This window comes from Microcebus murinus, chromosome 6 (genome assembly GCF_040939455.1).
Source record: "Microcebus murinus isolate Inina chromosome 6, M.murinus_Inina_mat1.0, whole genome shotgun sequence".
Taxonomy (NCBI): Eukaryota; Metazoa; Chordata; class Mammalia; order Primates; family Cheirogaleidae; genus Microcebus; species Microcebus murinus.
This window is the reverse complement of record NC_134109.1, coordinates 110282639-110298065: the sequence shown is the minus strand read 5'-3', so window position 1 is coordinate 110298065 and position 15427 is coordinate 110282639. Positions and strand designations below refer to the sequence as shown.

The window sequence follows — 15427 nt, the reverse complement described above, 5'->3', positions numbered from 1 at the left end:
CTCTGCGCCAAAGACAACCTACGGGGTTGAGGGATCGGGAAATGCCCACTGATTGTGGCCAGAGCAGGCCCCTGGCTCCAAGACACCCACCGCAGGCCCTGGAGGCAGCTGGTCTGAGGAGGCCAGGGCAAGTCCAGTAGGGAGGACTGGCCAGAGGAGGAGGGGGGCAGGAGGTTCCTCCCCCAGGGTGCCAGATTTAACAAATAAAGTTGTACATGCCATGAGGTATTTGGGACATGTTCACACTAAAAGACTATTTGTCTGCTGGAAGTTCGTATTTAACTGGACATCTGTATTTTTTCTGGCAATCCTAGCCCCAACCCCATCCCAGCCCTTGGGTGACTTGACAGCCAGCAGGAAGCCTTCACCTGGGATGCCCAGGAGCAGGCCCACCACCATGGGGACCAAGGGGTCAAGACAGGCTCGGTCCTGGTGCTGGGAGGGGCACCCCTGCCCTGTGGCATCCTGCAGAGAGCTGGGAACTTCCAGAGTAAGCAACAGCAGGCACTGCACTTGGCAGCGGCAGAGAAAAGCCAAGTGACAGCAAAGGGGGCTGGACCAAGGATGCAAACCGCCTGCAGCTAAGGCACAAACTAGATCCAGGCAAGTGGCAGACAGGAGCATGGAGTAGCTGTCCCTGTGTCCCCAAGTACCCTGGGCTTGCAGCTGTTGGAGGGAGGGCTGGGGTGGCCTGCCTTCCAGAGGTCAGGGACTCCCCCATAGGAGGTCCCACACTGTGTCCCCACCATCTTCCCAGCAGGGGCTCATTCGCTGAGGGCCAGCCTGGGTCAGGGGACCTGGTCCTCACACCCAGAGCCTCCCATCGGCATAGAGGGCGATCCCGCCTCACTGTCCCCTACCTGGGTCAGACGGTGCCGGGAGGCAAACAGACTGGCCTCTGGGGGCCGGGGAGCCGCAGCCTGTCCGTGGAGGTCCCAGCATGCACTGTGGAGGAAGAGCAGGAAGGTCAGCAGGGGCAAAGTGGGGGCCTCCAGCTGCCATGCGGTGGGCCCCCCAGCACAGGGTCCCACCGCAGAGTCCCACTGCCCAGCCCAGCAGGGCCCAGCGCCGGCTCTCCCCACGGCATGGGCCTGCCTCACCTAGCCCAGCACCCTCCAGCCGCCAGCTCTTAACAGACCACAGCCCCAGGAGCGCGAGCCCTGGCCTGGCCCTCAAGACCCTGGCCGGGCCCTGCCTTCTCGCTGCCCCTCAGAGCCCGCCGGGTCAGCCCCACCTGCAGGCGCTGCGCACACTCGCAGATGCACAGGCGCCACCACTGTCTCCCAGCCACTGCTGCCCGCCAGGTCTGCGCCTGCCTGGGAGCGTCACTCGCATGTCTGCAGCACCCTCAGCCCAGGGTGTCTGGCTCCGGCCACCCTGCAAGGCCCTCAGCAAGGTCCCCAAGGACCCCGTCTGTGGCCCAGCCCTCCCATCTCAGCCTGTGGGCTCCTGCTGGCCGGCCCCCCATGGGAGCACTCTCTCCTTGCGACCCCTGGCCCCTCCTCATTCTTCATCCAACCCCCATCAGTCCTCCCAGACGTGGCCACAGGCCGCTGTCTCCTTCCTCCCTCCTCTCTCCCGGACCATTGCTTAGTGGCACCCGGCACACCAGAGGAGGGCAAAGCCCCTCAACCCGGCCACGGGGCGCTGCCCACCCCGCCTCGACCTGCCGTCTGCTCACCTCCCCTCCTGGCCACACGGCCACCTGGTCCTTCTCCTCAGCCAGGTCTCAGCGGGAGGCACCCCCTCAGAAAGCCTTCCCTGACCACTGCGCCACACTGCCCCGGCCGACCTGTCACTCGGTGTTCCTGGTTCCAATGGCCCCACACGCAGCACCCTCGCGCAGGCTTGCGGAGGCCCAGCCACCCCTGGGAGGGCTCCTGGCGCACAGCTCTGGGTGCCGGCAGCCACGTGCAGCCTCGCGGCCACTGCCACCGTCCAGGCACGGAATGACCCTATCAGCCCGCAACGCCCGTGCACGGTCCCCATGTACGTGGTCCAGCCCCACCCCCGGTCCCTAGCAGCCACTGATCTGGTCCCGTCCCTGTGATTTGTCTTCCCCAGAGTGGCATCAGAGGGAGTCACCTGCATGCAGCCTTCTGAGTCTGCATGACGCACCGGGGATTCGTCTGTGCTGTCTCTTGTATCACAATTTCATTCCTTTTTATTGCTGAGTAGTATTTCATTGTTTATCCACTCGGCACATGAAGGACATGTGGGTTATTTCCAGTTTGGAGAGAGTCTGAATAAAGCCACTATAAAGAGTCACATACAAGTTCTCACGTGAATGCAGGTTTTTACTTCTCTTGGGTAAGTACCTAGCAATAGGATTGCTGAGCCGTATGATAAACACAGCTTTAACGCTGTAAGAAACTGCCAAACTGTTCTCCAAAATGGCTGCAGCACTTTGCATTCCTGCCAGCAGCCTGAGCGCTCCTGTGTCCGTGTCCTGCCAACATGTGGTGTTGTCAGCGTGTCTGAAAGCCAGCGTGATGACACGTAGTGGTATTTCCCTAATGACTAATGATGATGAGCATCTTTTCATGTGCTTGATTATTTTTAGGGCCATAACCATTTGAAATTGTCATCTCAATTTAATTATTTACCTGTTTATTTTCCATGATACGTGAGAGCACAGACCTTGACGTTCACTCCCCAAATACCTAGAACTGTATCTGGTACTGGGTGACTGACGGTGACGGTAGCGCAGGTGGTGGTAGCTGACATTTGTCACTTGCCTGGCACCGTTCTGAGCACTTTACAAATATTAACTCGTCCAATCCTCACAGCCATTCTAAGAGCTACAGATGCTGTCAACACTCTCATTTTACAGAGGAGAAAACTGAGGCAGAGAGAAGTAACTAGCCCAAGGTCACATAGCTAATGGGGGGCTGAGCCCAGCTCTGATCCCAGGTATTCTGAGTCAGAATGTGTGGCCGTCATCAGGACATCAGATGGCCCACAAGCAGACACGGGATATACCCCAGGAGGAGGGAACGAACAGCAATCATGGTCTTGGCTCTTGCAAAGCCCTTGCTCTGAGAGTGGTCGCGAGACGCCCTTGCACCAGAGACGCCGCCTGCCGAGTGCGTGTCGGCACGCTCCCTGCCTCGCCGCGGCCGACAGCTGCGGCCGACAGCTGGGCCACTCGAGGCGTCTGGCCAATGGGCTGCGCACAAAAGTGACGCGTGGCATCGCTGGGCCAAGGACGCAAGAGCCAGTGTGTGACTCTACCGTCTTCTCTTCTCTGCCATGGTGACGGGAGGCCACATGTCCCAGATGGCGCAGCTACGAGATGGGGCTTCTGGCAGCCCGAGTCCCTGAGCGACTGTGGGCCCAGACTGGACAGGCAGCGTGAGCTCGCGTGGGAAAGGAGGAAGAGGGAGGGCCAGTGGGGCCCGAGCACCTGTTGACTCAGCGTGTCCTCTGCACCCCGATGGCCTCCTGCGGCACCGTGACCTCACTGCATTTGGTCAGAGAATGGGTTTGGACGACTTTCTGGGAGTGAGAATCAAGCCCCAGTTGGGAGCCTCTAAATAGCTAAGACTTCGGGGGACAGAAAAATCTCAGTCCCCAGGCCGGCGCGCTCCCTATGCACAGGAAATGGGCACGCTTCCAGCCAGCAGTGGGCCGCCGGCAGGACCATGGCCGCACGGAGGAGGGCGGTGTGAGCTGAGCAGGCGGGGAATCTCCACGGCCGTGAGGCCTTGGCCTACACTCAAGGGCCTGAATTCCACTTAGAGCAAGTCTGGGGCATCTTCTGAGTTCTTCCTCGACTCAGCTCTCAGGAGGCCTCCAGAGGCCCCCACCCACCTGCGCTGGATGGACAGCTCAGCGGAAAGGACCCGCGGCAACTGGGAGCCGGGAGCTTAATTGCAGGGTGATATTTTGAGCTTATCAGCATTTTACTTTGGCAATCATCACTTTAAATGTTGTGAGCCCTGCGGGACAACACGGGGACCGGGGGACGAGGCAGCCCTCAGGACAGCGCGCTGGCAGGCAGCGAGGCAGAGGCCAGGGTCGTGAATGTCCCGTCGACTGCGCGCTTTGCCTAGCAGTGAGACCAGGCCGAGCGGAACACCCCGCCGCGAAAGTGGGCACAACCCCGCTTCTTTGGGGCCCCCAGGAAGGCTCTTGTGTCAGGAGGGCTTTGCAGTCGGAGGCGGGCTGGGCCGTGTGGGCTGGGCGTGTAGGCTCACGGGAGACACCTGCCTCGGGCAGAGTCCCTGAGCACGGCATGGGGCGCTCGCCCTTGAACGGTTTCTGCCCACTGATCGGGCTGTAACTCACTGCCTGGCAGGGCTCGGGCTGGAGACAGAGGACAGAGGCTCAGAGCAAACGGTGAAGGAAGTGCCGTGGGGAACCAGGGCAGCCGGCATAGGAATGAGGGGCAGGCGGAGGGGCATGGAGGGGCAGGCGGAGGGGCATGGCGGGGGAGGAGGAGGAAAGCAGCACAGACCCCAAGGTGAGGGGTGGCACTGTCATAATCATTACTGCCACCACAAACAGCGCTCAGTGAGCCCATTACTGTCATGGGCCTTAGCACCTTCCACGTGTGCACCGTCACTTCCCACAAACACCCTCTGGGGGTGCTGTGACAGCCCCCTCCTCAGCAGGGGCAGCAAGCGCAGAGGGCGAATGGGCGCCTGTCTGACCAGGCAGGCCGCTCCCGCACCGGCCCTAAGAGTCCCTGGTGAAACTGGGTTGGTGGTGCTAGAAATGAACGAAATCTCCCTGAAGCCACTGGCAGGAATTCTGTCCGGGGATGGTCAGATCTAAGTTGCCAAAAAATTCCTCTTTCTGCTACTTACTAGCTCTGTGACCTTCAGCAAGTTGCTTAACCTCCTGGGTCTGGTTCCTCAACTGTAAAACTACACTTCATAGGGCAGTAGAGACTAAGGAGTGTGTGCCGCGTCCCGCACAGCACCTGACAGAGTAGAGATGCTCCGCACGGAGCAGACGCGCCTCTCCAGAATTTCCAAGCATGACATGTGGCTGCCTGTATGTGCTCACGTGTACATGGGTCCCTGCCAAGGTGAGCACTCGCGTGCACCTGCGTGTGGCTGCCTGTATGTGCTCACGTGTACAAGGGTCCCTGCCAAGGTGAGCACTCACGTGCACCTGCGTGTGGCTGCCTGTATGTGCTCACGTGTACATGGGTCCCTGCCAAGGTGAGCACTCGCGTGCACCTGCGTGTGGCTGCCTGTATGTGCTCACGTGTACAAGGGTCCCTGCCAAGGTGAGCACTCACGTGCACCTGCGTGTGGCTGCCTGTGTGTGCTCACGTGTACATGGGTCCCTGCCAAGGTGAGCACTCGCGTGCACCTGCGTGTGGCTGCCTGTATGTGCTCACGTGTACAAGGCTCCCTGCCAAGGTGAGCACTCGCGTGCACCTGCGTGTGGCTGCCTGTATGTGCTCACGTGTACAAGGGTCCCTGCCAAGGTGAGCACTCGCGTGCACCTGTGTGTGGCTGCCTGTATGTGCTCACGTGTACAAGGCTCCCTGCCAAGGTGAGCACTCGCGTGCACCTGCGTGTGGTTGCCTGTGTGTGCTCACGTGTACAAGGCTCCCTGCCAAGGTGAGCACTCGCGTGCACCTGCGTGTGGCTGCCTGTGTGTGCTCACGTGTACAAGGGTCCCTGCCAAGGTGAGCACTCGCGTGCACCTGCGTGTGGTTGCCTGTGTGTGCTCACGTGTACATGGGTCCCTGCCAAGGTGAGCACTCGCGTGCACCTGTGTGTGGCTGCCTGTGTGTGCTCACGTGTACAAGGCTCCCTGCCAAGGTGAGCACTCGCGTGCACCTGCGTGTGGCTGCCTGTGTGTGCTCACGTGTACAAGGCTCCCTGCCAAGGTGAGCACTCGCGTGCACCTGCGTGTGGTTGCCTGTGTGTGCTCACGTGTACAAGGGTCCCTGCCAAGGTGAGCACTCGTGTGCACCTGCATGCATTTCCCTTCCTGGTCCTATACCCAGCTCAGGGTGGCGGCATCAGCCATGCAGCGCCCCATGCCAGACGCCCAAGCATCACTCCAGGATCCTCCCTCGCTCACCCTCTCGCCTGCCACCATGGCCAGCCATTTCCTGAGTACCTCCCCCACTCATCGCCCCGCCCCGCCCCACACAAGCACAGGGTCTCTGCTGCTTTCCGTCCTCCTGCTGGCACCCCACCCGCCCCACCCCACACAGTGGCAATCACAAGGACGACCTCCCTCGCTCCACCTGAAACCGGCACCGGATGCCCCGCAGGCTAGATGTGAGGCGCGGAAGGCCCGCGCAGCCATCGACAGATCCGACAAACAAAGATCCGAAGCTTCGCCGAGGCCACAGACGCCGCAAAGTTAAGAAGACAAACAGCAGACTAGGGAAAATGTTTCCAACGCACAAGACAGACAAAGCTTTAAAAATTCCTAATACACAAGCCCCTTTATATCAATGAGAGAAAGACAAAAAGGAAAGAGAAATGGGCAGAGGGTACGTCAGTCAGCAGGGGAAGAGGCGAGACGGCCGAGACTGCCAAGAGACGGACGACTGGCCGCCGGCCGCTGTGCGCGGAGGGCGGGCGGGAGACGCCAGGCCCAGCCAGCACGGGCGGAACCAGCCCGCCCTCGCGGAGAGCAGCGTGGCAGCAGCCTTCAGAGCCACTGGCCCTCGAGAAATCTTTCCCACAGAAAGGCCCGCGAGTGGCAGCAAGACATGCGGACAAGGTTGTTCCCGGAAACACCACGCACCAGAGAGAAGCACTGAAGACAGCCACACACCCGCCACCCAGGACAGCCACGCGAGCCGCGCCCGGTCCCAGCGCTGGGCGTCAGCCGCGACTGCAAGGGCACAGCGGGTCTGCGCGGCGCCCACAGAGGCCGGCTCCGGCGAGTGATGGGCGGCGCGGGAGGGCGAAGAGCCTGACGTGAGGACAGTCCTTTACAGCGATGCACATGAGCGTGTCTGCAAAGGCACAGACACGTCCGGGAAGAAGCGCCCACCGGTCAACAGCACGGGGCTCCCCACTCACAGGGCATGCTTCGATGTTGGACCCATTTTTTTGCTTGAACAAATATTGTTTTTATGGTAAATAAGAAAAAATTCCTCATTCCATGGCAAAGCCCAGACATACCCCAGCGTGGCGGCCAGACCTGCCAGGGCACAGCCTGCGGCCCAGCACCGTCCACCCGTGCTGCTCTTTCCTCAAATCTAGACACCCCATGCCCTCCAGACTGCCTGGGCCTCTGTCCAGAGGGGGCCGCCTCCCAGGTGGCCTTTCCTGCTTTCTGTGCCTCATCTTTTAGATGCTGCTTTCGTGTTGCCACCTTCTAGAAGCTTCCCCTGAGCATTCCCCATACTTGCCTCCTTGGGGCCATTGCTTCCACAACAGTGATAGGGAACATTCACGGACTACACTCCTTTTGTTGGGGACCATGCTACATGCCTTATATTGCATTGACTCACGATCCTCATAGCAACCCTCTGAGGCAGGTCTGTTATCACCCCATTTAACAGATGAGAAAACCGAGGCACAGAGAGGTTACATGAGTCGCTCGAAGTTACACAGCCAATAATTAGCAGAGCAGGTAAGCGGATGCAGGCAGTGTCCATGCAGCCTCTACTGCGCTTAGCATGAAGGGCTGGGAGCCTGGCCTGCACCCAGGCTCCAAGACTTGCCTGTGAGCCCGAGGGCGAGATTTGCCTTGCTCCTCCCCTCCGAGCCTGAGCACGGTGGAGGGGCAGGGAGGTCTGCGGGGCTGGTCTCCTCAGGAGGCTGGGGCCAGCCCCAGACTGGAGAAGCAGTGAGGAAAGGGTAGGTTCAGGGTACGTTCGCAGAGGTACAGCCCCTCCCTGTGAGGGCCCCAGGCACCTCCCTGCACCTGCGGGTGCCAGACGGCCAGGGATACCTGGCAAGGAAACTCCTTGCCCTCTATGCAGCTGCCACGTGAGACCCTGGGGGCCGGCAACAAGCCGTGGGGTGGTGCCCAGGGAGAGGCTGGCTTCTGGCTGGGGTGGGGGGTCTCCACAAAGCAAGCAGCCTCTGGGCCAGCCTACAAGGGGAGGGGATGAGCAGATGCAGTTGGGGGATGGGAGCTCCAGGGGGCTCCAGGCCTAGGGGTGGGGAGCGAGTGGGAGGAGTCTCTGGTTCTGGGTGGAGCACAGGCAAGGTGGGGGCTGTAGCTTGGAGGCATGCTGGGCCCTCAGAGGAGGGAGCTGCCCCGCAAGGAGCGCATCTGTAGAGGGATGGCTTGGGCAGCTCCGCCCTGGTGGTTGGCAGTGTGCCGGCGCCTTGGCTGCCCCATCCACAGACTAGAACCCAACTCGCAGCCCGCTCGGAGTGCGTGGGCACGGCACGGCGGGTCTGCTGTGCCCCGAGGTCGCGTGTGCGCTTGTGCTCAGGCCTCTGTCCCAGGGAAAACGTCCGAGCAAATACAATCCCTGTGTCTAGAGTGTGAATTCGAGACCACCTGAGCTCAGACCCTCACCTGAAAGCAGCACAGGAGGCAGAGTCCCAGGATCGTGAGGTCTCTGTCCCTCCCAGGGCCTCAGAGTCCCCCAGTTCACGGTGGACAGATAAGTAGCTCCTCCAGGCCTGGCTATTCAGAAAAAGCCAGGCCATGGAAAGAGGGAAATGGGTGAATTCGGTGGGGTGGGGTGGGGCGGGGTGTGGAAATCCACAGGGGCAGGGTCCAGAGGGAGGAGGGTGTGAAGGAAGCAAAGGACCTCCTTCCTGGGCTAGTCCTCAGCCCTGAGCCTGCAGTCAGCAGGCCTCACACCCCGCCCTGCCCGCCCTGCCAGCCAAGGCCCACCCAGCCCAGCCCCAGGCCAGCCTGACAGGCGGGCTCTCCGAGTGAGCCCAGCTCCTACCAGCGCCCAGGTGGGCAGGAGTGCAGGAACCATAAGAAGAGAAGCCCCCCACTCCCGGAGCAAGCTGCCCCCAGGAGCACCAGTGCGCAGGGGCCCGGGGCAGGCAAGACCCGGGACACGGCTGGCCTGGCTGCTCCACGCTGCTGGCACCAGGCAGGCCCCGCACTGCCGTCCCCTCCTCCGAGGGACAGACCCAACGCTGTCCTCGGACAGTCATTGTCGGCCAGCACCCACACACCATCACTCTCTCACGGGTCCCTTGGCTGGCCGTGAGCTGAGGGAGGTCTGGGGCTCACGGCCCATGCTTGGTGGGGGAATCTACCCTACACCCCTCAACCCCCACCTTGGTGCCACCGTCCTCACCTCCTCAGGGACCCCATCTCAGCCCCTCACTGGCCCTGTCTCCAGCACCCCCATCTCCCACCTGCCACCAGAGGAACCCTAAGTGCAGCTCCGTGCCTCCCGGCTCCCAGCCACCCCCACCTCAGCTCTGGTCACTTGGCACTGTCATCACCTGTTTGCTTGTCACCTGCCCCCAGCCTTGTGGGCAGGGGTCACGTCTGATTCTCTTGGCCGTGCAGGAGCCTAGTGCAGGGCTTGGCAGGGGACCCTGCCCACAGGCAGCAGGGCTGCCAGTGGGACGGACAACAGGGCATTGACTCCTCCTGACCCGGCACCTGTCCTCTGTTGGCATATCCGTGACAACACTGGGCTTAAGGGGGGGCAGGGGCGGGGCTCAGTCCACCCAGGATCAGGGCTCAGTGAAGAACGCTTTCTGCCCTAGCCTGTGAGGAGTGCAGGGCTCTCCGCCACCTCACCACTTTGAAAGTGACATGTCCTGCCCTGGGTGCCAAGGCCCGTCTCCTGGGTCCCTGCTGTGTCTGCCCTCAGCCCTGGCTAGGTGGCACCTCTGGGCGACTGTGCTGAGATTCCCAGGTTCTCTCTGCCCCGACCTCTGCCTGACCCCAGCCCAAGTGGCTCAAGGGGGAAGAGCTTCCTTGCCTCCCCCCCTGTTCCCCCCCCCCGCGCCTTGAGGAGCACGGCAAGGACAGCCAGCCTCCTGGCCCGGATGTGCTCCGACGCCAAGGGGTTGTCTCGGATTTCTCCACTGCCTGCCCCATGCCCACCCCGTCAGCCCAGAGGGTCCAGCACCCATGGAGGTACACCTCGGTCCAGGTGAACGTGAAGGTGAAGGTGTCTGCCGGCACATGGCCATGAGGTGTGCCACCCAAAATACCTCCTCCTGCCACCGTGCCTGACAGTCCTCCTTCGTGCTCCTTGCTTCTAACACCCCCTTGCCGACCTTCCTGTCCGAAATCTCTGAGCTGGCTCAGTTTCCAGCTCTCTGAGGGTGTGGACTGCTGGACCCCAGCGGCACGGGCCAGTCTGACCAGGCCTGCTCACTGCCAGGCCTCAGACACAGCAGCCAGAGGTGGGCCTGGCGGGCGTCGCGGCCGGCTACCTCCGAGGACGGCAGCGCCAGGGCAGGAGGCAGCACCTGCCCTGAGCCCCTGCCCAGCCACCCCGCTCTGTCTGCCACTCGCAAGCACAGGGTCAAGTTGGTGTGCCGGCAAGACACATGGCTCTCATTTTAATTAATTAAAGAAAAATCTAATCACTGCATTAAACTTCTCATTACTCCACTTGAATACCCGTTAAGTAAATTTAATTACCAGAGGATTGGGTTTCCCAGCCTCTTTCATTAGCTTCTGGTCCATGGGAGGGGAGGCGGGAGGGAGCAGAGCAGCACTGCTCTGACCCGAGGGGCCGCGCTCAGGCTTCGGTGCCCTCAGGGACAGGCTGGCCCTGGCCTGGGGAGACGCCCACCCCAGCTGGCCCAGGAAGGCGAAGCTCAGCGTCCGGCTGCAGCCAGCGCTGCACGCTTCATGACGCCGCCTCGGTCGCTCACCCCACCTCCTTCCCGCAGGGCGCGAGGCGCTGCGATGGCGGAAGCAGCGCAAGCTGGAAAGGGAGAGAGGAAATCAGGGCAAGGGAAACGAGAGCCACGAAGCCAGAGGTGTAGTCATGGAGCCACTGCGCCTCGGCGTCCCGAGCACGCACGGAAACGGGCGAGCGCCGTGGGCACGCCCGCAGACAGCACGCCGGCCCTCAGCTTCGCCCGCGCGAAGGAAGGTGGTGCGGGAGAGGGACTACCGCAGACTCCCCGCCTCTGGAGAAGGGACCAGAACGGGCCTTGAAAGCAGGAAGGCGTCATGGCGGGCAGCTGCCGGCCGAGGTTTGGGGGGAGAGGAGCTGCTGGAGAAGAGGCACGCAGAGGAGTGGGGGCCTGGCATGGAAGGGGTCTCTGAAGGAAGGGCCGAGGGTCCAGCTGTCGCCGGAGCCTGGGCTGGGCTCCCACGCTAGACGGTACTGGCACTACTGGCTGGGGCAGGAGGAGCAAAGGCCAGAGGAGACAGCAGACAAGGGAGCCCCAGGCCAGAGGGGGCATGGGTCCCAGATGCCGCCATAGCCAGCGCACCACCCTTCCCCCAGCTGCTGGGAGTGCAGCTGCTTCAGCTCACCGCTCCCTCTTCTACAGAGAACTGCCCTCCACAACGGGGGAGGCCACTTCGCCTGAGCAATACGGACCCCTGTGGATGGCCCACGGCCAGTAACTGACAGATACAGGGCTACAAAGGCCCAGCCCCCCTGTCCGGGGATAATTTTGTGGTGTAAATTATGCTCCATGGCCCCCTGGTCCAGCCCAAGGCCCAACTACCTGAGACCCCGACCTCATGGGGTCTCATTCCTGCCACCACCTCTTCTCTTCCTCCCTCCTCCCGAGACCCCACCCTTGAGAAATCTCATGTACACAAATTCTTGTCTCAGGCTCTGCCTCTAGGAATTCTGCCTGACTATACTCCCTTGCAGCTCCTTCTAAGTTTGAAGAAAGCAGGGATGTCCCAGCCTCCCTGGGGAAGGAAGCAAGAAACAGATGAGGACAAGGATTTACTGAGCACCTGCCAGATGAGGTTCATTATCCAGTGATGAAACTGAAGCCCAGAGAGGCATAAGGATTTGTCCAAAGACATACAGCATGTCCACATCCACCTAGTACTGCCTCGAAGCTGTCCAACCTGGACATACACCGTCTATAATGATCATTTGTTATTTGCCTCCCCTAGCTGATAATGAGGGTAATGACCCTCCCCTTATTCCTGGCCACTTGGTTGGGGAAAGATGGGCCCTGTCTCCCAGCCCATCAGTGTTTCCAAGTCCTGTGGTCCCAGTTAAAGGCTCAGGATGATCCAAATCCTGCCTGTAGGGCCCAGAGATCAACTTTAGGTCTTTTATTTGTTCTATCAGAAAAGCAAATTTTGTCTTCACCCCCCACTCCAGATTTAAACCTAAAAGCACGTTGCCCCAGAAACTACTGCCAGACATCTTGTGACCATATCTTGTCAAATGCCACTAGGGCGGAGCCATCACCAAGTAAGAGGAATGAAGAAATACAGACAGAAACCAGGTGCTGGCGGCACTGTCTGAACCACCGGATCGAGCCCTGCCTAAAGCCCATCCTACCTTCAGACACTTTGGTTATTAGAACTCATCATTTCATTTCATTGAAACAGGTTTTTGTTTGTTTTTGTTTTTGCTACTTACAACCAAAGTGATCCGAAGCAACACACTTTTGGAAAGGTGCCCTTCTTGTTGAGGGACCAAGCTGGCTCGCATATGCCCAGGGGCCAGGCAGTGGGTAAAGAGGGGTGCCACCCACCGTGACTGCTGCTGTGCCCGCTGCGCCCACAGTCTGAGAGTCCCCTGGGCCCAGGCTGGGGTGAGGAGTAGGCTCGGGGGCCGGTCCAGGGGCCGCAGAGTCGGAGCCCTGCGGGCGGCAGGAGGCTGTGTCGCCCGCACACTCAAGGCAGCAAGGACACGGTCACAGGGTCCCTGGAAAAGAGGAGAAGCACGAGTGAGCAGCAGGGTCCACACGCGGAGAGAGGGGCACGTGGCGGCCACACCTTGGCAACTGTGGGCTCAGAGCGAGAGCCCCGGAAGCGTCCCTGCCCAGCACTGTCCAGCAGGACTTTCTGCACCGAGGAGAGCGCTCTGCATCGGTGCCGCGCGGGACAGCAGTCACTGGCAAAGGCGATGGTGTGGCCAAGCAGTGACTTTTAGTTTTGTTTTATTTCAATTAACTTACTTTTTCTGTAGAGACAGAGTCTCGCTCTGTCACCCCCTCCCTAATTAGAGGAAGCAAATAACAAATACGTAATCATAACTCACTTCAACTGCAAACTCCTGGGCCCAAGTGATCCTCCCGCCTCAGCCCACCCGAGTAGCTGGGTCTATGGGTGTGATCCACGATGCCCAGCTAATATTTTTTATTTTTATTTTTTGTAGAGATGGGGTTTCATTATGTTGCCCAGGCTGGTCTGGAACTCCTGGGCTCTAGTGATCCTCCTGCCTTGGCCTCCCAAAGCACTGGGATTACAGGTGTGAGCCACTGCACCCAGCTTAATTTACATTTAAATCTAAATAGCCACATGTGGCCAACGGCTACCATATTGGACAATGCAGCTCTGAACTGACCCTTGTCCACCTCCTGGTCACAGTACGTTGAAAAAAACTGAAGTCCAGAGAGGGGAAGTGACTTGCCCAGGGTCACACAGCAAGAGGGTAGCAAAGATAAAACCAGAACCCAGTCCCTCCAGCTCCCAGTCCCACCCTCTGCAGCCCCCACTGCCCTTCCCACGGCGGCTTCGTGCTTCCCGTCAAGCTCAGCACTGTCACACGGAGTGTCTCACTTCCCGACACCCTGAGGGTGTCCGCCACCCTGGACCAGACCCACCTCTTCCAGCCACTACTGCTGACCCACCCCTCAGTCCCCGGGCAAAACAGACCCGTGAATGTCCCTGACATTGTCCGGGGAAATCTCCCCGCAGAGGGGAAGCCCTTGGGGCACAGAGACAGCCTGGGCAGGGCGACTTAACCAGGAAGACACTGGAGGCGGCCTGAGCCCACGGCAGAGATGGCAAAGTGCGCCGGGCCTTGCTCAAGAGCATATCGTGCAGCCATTAAGAACGGCAAGCTCAGAGGCTGGGAGCCACGCGGAGGCTGGGAGCCACGCGGAGCCACGTTGCCGGAGTGAAGTGGCAGGAAACCTGCTCGGTGCGGCGGGCTGCACGTCTGCGCCAGTCACCTTCCCCGGCGCCTCACAAATGCTGACTCGAGTCACCACACAAGGGCTCGATGAAGGAGCAATTACCTTGAGGAAACTGAGTCACAGAGAGATGAAGTGATTTGGGGCCACTTCTACTCAAATATTCTGCAACGATCTAGCACTGTCTTCACAGGAAAAGGGCAAGGTGGTGGGAGGGAATAGTTGTGCCTTGGAGGGGTAGAAATGAGGATGTGGGTTTTTTCCCCTTCTTGATCTCATGGAAATTCTTTTTTATAACAATTGAAAGAAAAAAGTCTAAGAAATAAAATAAATGTATCCAAGAAAAGTTTTTGAAAAAGCAACCACACTAAAAAAACAACGAAAAGTGATCACGTTGAAGCTACGGCTGCATCCGGGAGACCCCAACTGCAGAGGGGATCCACCTCCTGCAGTGAAACCCAGTCCGGGCTTCCCACCCATCACCCATTTCCCGGCCCAGGACCCTCACCCCGAGGGTGGTGGGAGCAGCCCTGCACAGAGACAAACGTCCGTACCCCCCACGGCACACAGCAGGCAGGCTCCGGTCCCCTGCCGCACACAGAATGCCAGACTGTGGCAAGGTCTGACCTCAGAAGACGGTGGCATTCCAGCCTCTGCTTCCAGCTCCAGGCAGCCCATTCCACAGGCAGAACAACTGAGCCCCACGGGGCGAAAGATCTCACCCAAGTTCACACCGCCACTGCATAGGAAATGTGTGCGTGCACACAGCCCGCACAAACATGCATGCGTCTGCCTACAGTGCTTCAGGTCCGGACACCCCCGAGCCGGCCGTTAGAAGGGCAGGAAATCCCCACTGACACATGCACACATGCACCCAGCTGTCAGACCGTAACCGCCACTACGGCCACAGCTGCATCACCTGCCATTTCTTCTCCACTTGTTTTCCGTGTTATTCACTCATCAAATGCTAACTTAGCACTTACTACCTGCCAGGTATTACAGGTGCTGGGGGCTCTTGGGGGTACAAGACAGACAAGTCTGGTGCTCTCACGGGACGGCGCACACATGAGAAGCAAACAAACAAGATAATTACAAAGGTGGCCGACGCAGCAATGGTCACCACACCTGGCCACGCGGGGCGGGCACCGGGCTGGGGCGGACGGCCACCCTAGCTAGAGGGCAGGGTGGGCCTTCAGAAGAGGTCGCTGGGATTCACCCTGGGGGAAACGACGCTGCAGGGAGGCTGGGGCCTGAGGGCCAGGGCACGGACGCGGATTTCAACCCAGCGCAAAGAAGTCACTGCAGGGTTTTAACCAGAGAACTGCTACCGGCTTTCCTCAAGGCTAAAAAAATTGTTTCTTCACCCCCCTGAGCTGCCCAGCTGTGCGCCGGAACTGCAGGGCAGGCCTGGGAGGGACAGCGGGCTGCTGCAGCCACACAAGGACAAGGAGGCAGGCTGGGCTGGGCGGCGCACGGAG

General features: G+C 60.1%; 1 protein-coding gene across 3 annotated transcripts in view; it reads right to left on the bottom strand.

Annotated features, from left to right (window-relative positions):
* The window catches only part of LINGO1 (leucine rich repeat and Ig domain containing 1), a 163180-nt gene that overhangs the window by 59068 nt on the left and 88685 nt on the right, over positions 1–15427 (bottom strand). For 2 of the 3 annotated variants that reach the window (XM_012735392.2, XM_020286095.2), the window contains exons 3-4: positions 12564–12736; positions 861–945 (exon numbers count right to left, since the gene is read on the bottom strand). The gene's annotated coding sequence lies outside the window, so the exon portion shown is untranslated. Of the gene's footprint in view, positions 1–860; positions 946–12563; positions 12737–15427 lie in introns of those variants that run through there. The other variant, XM_012735396.2, reaches the window with a different exon arrangement.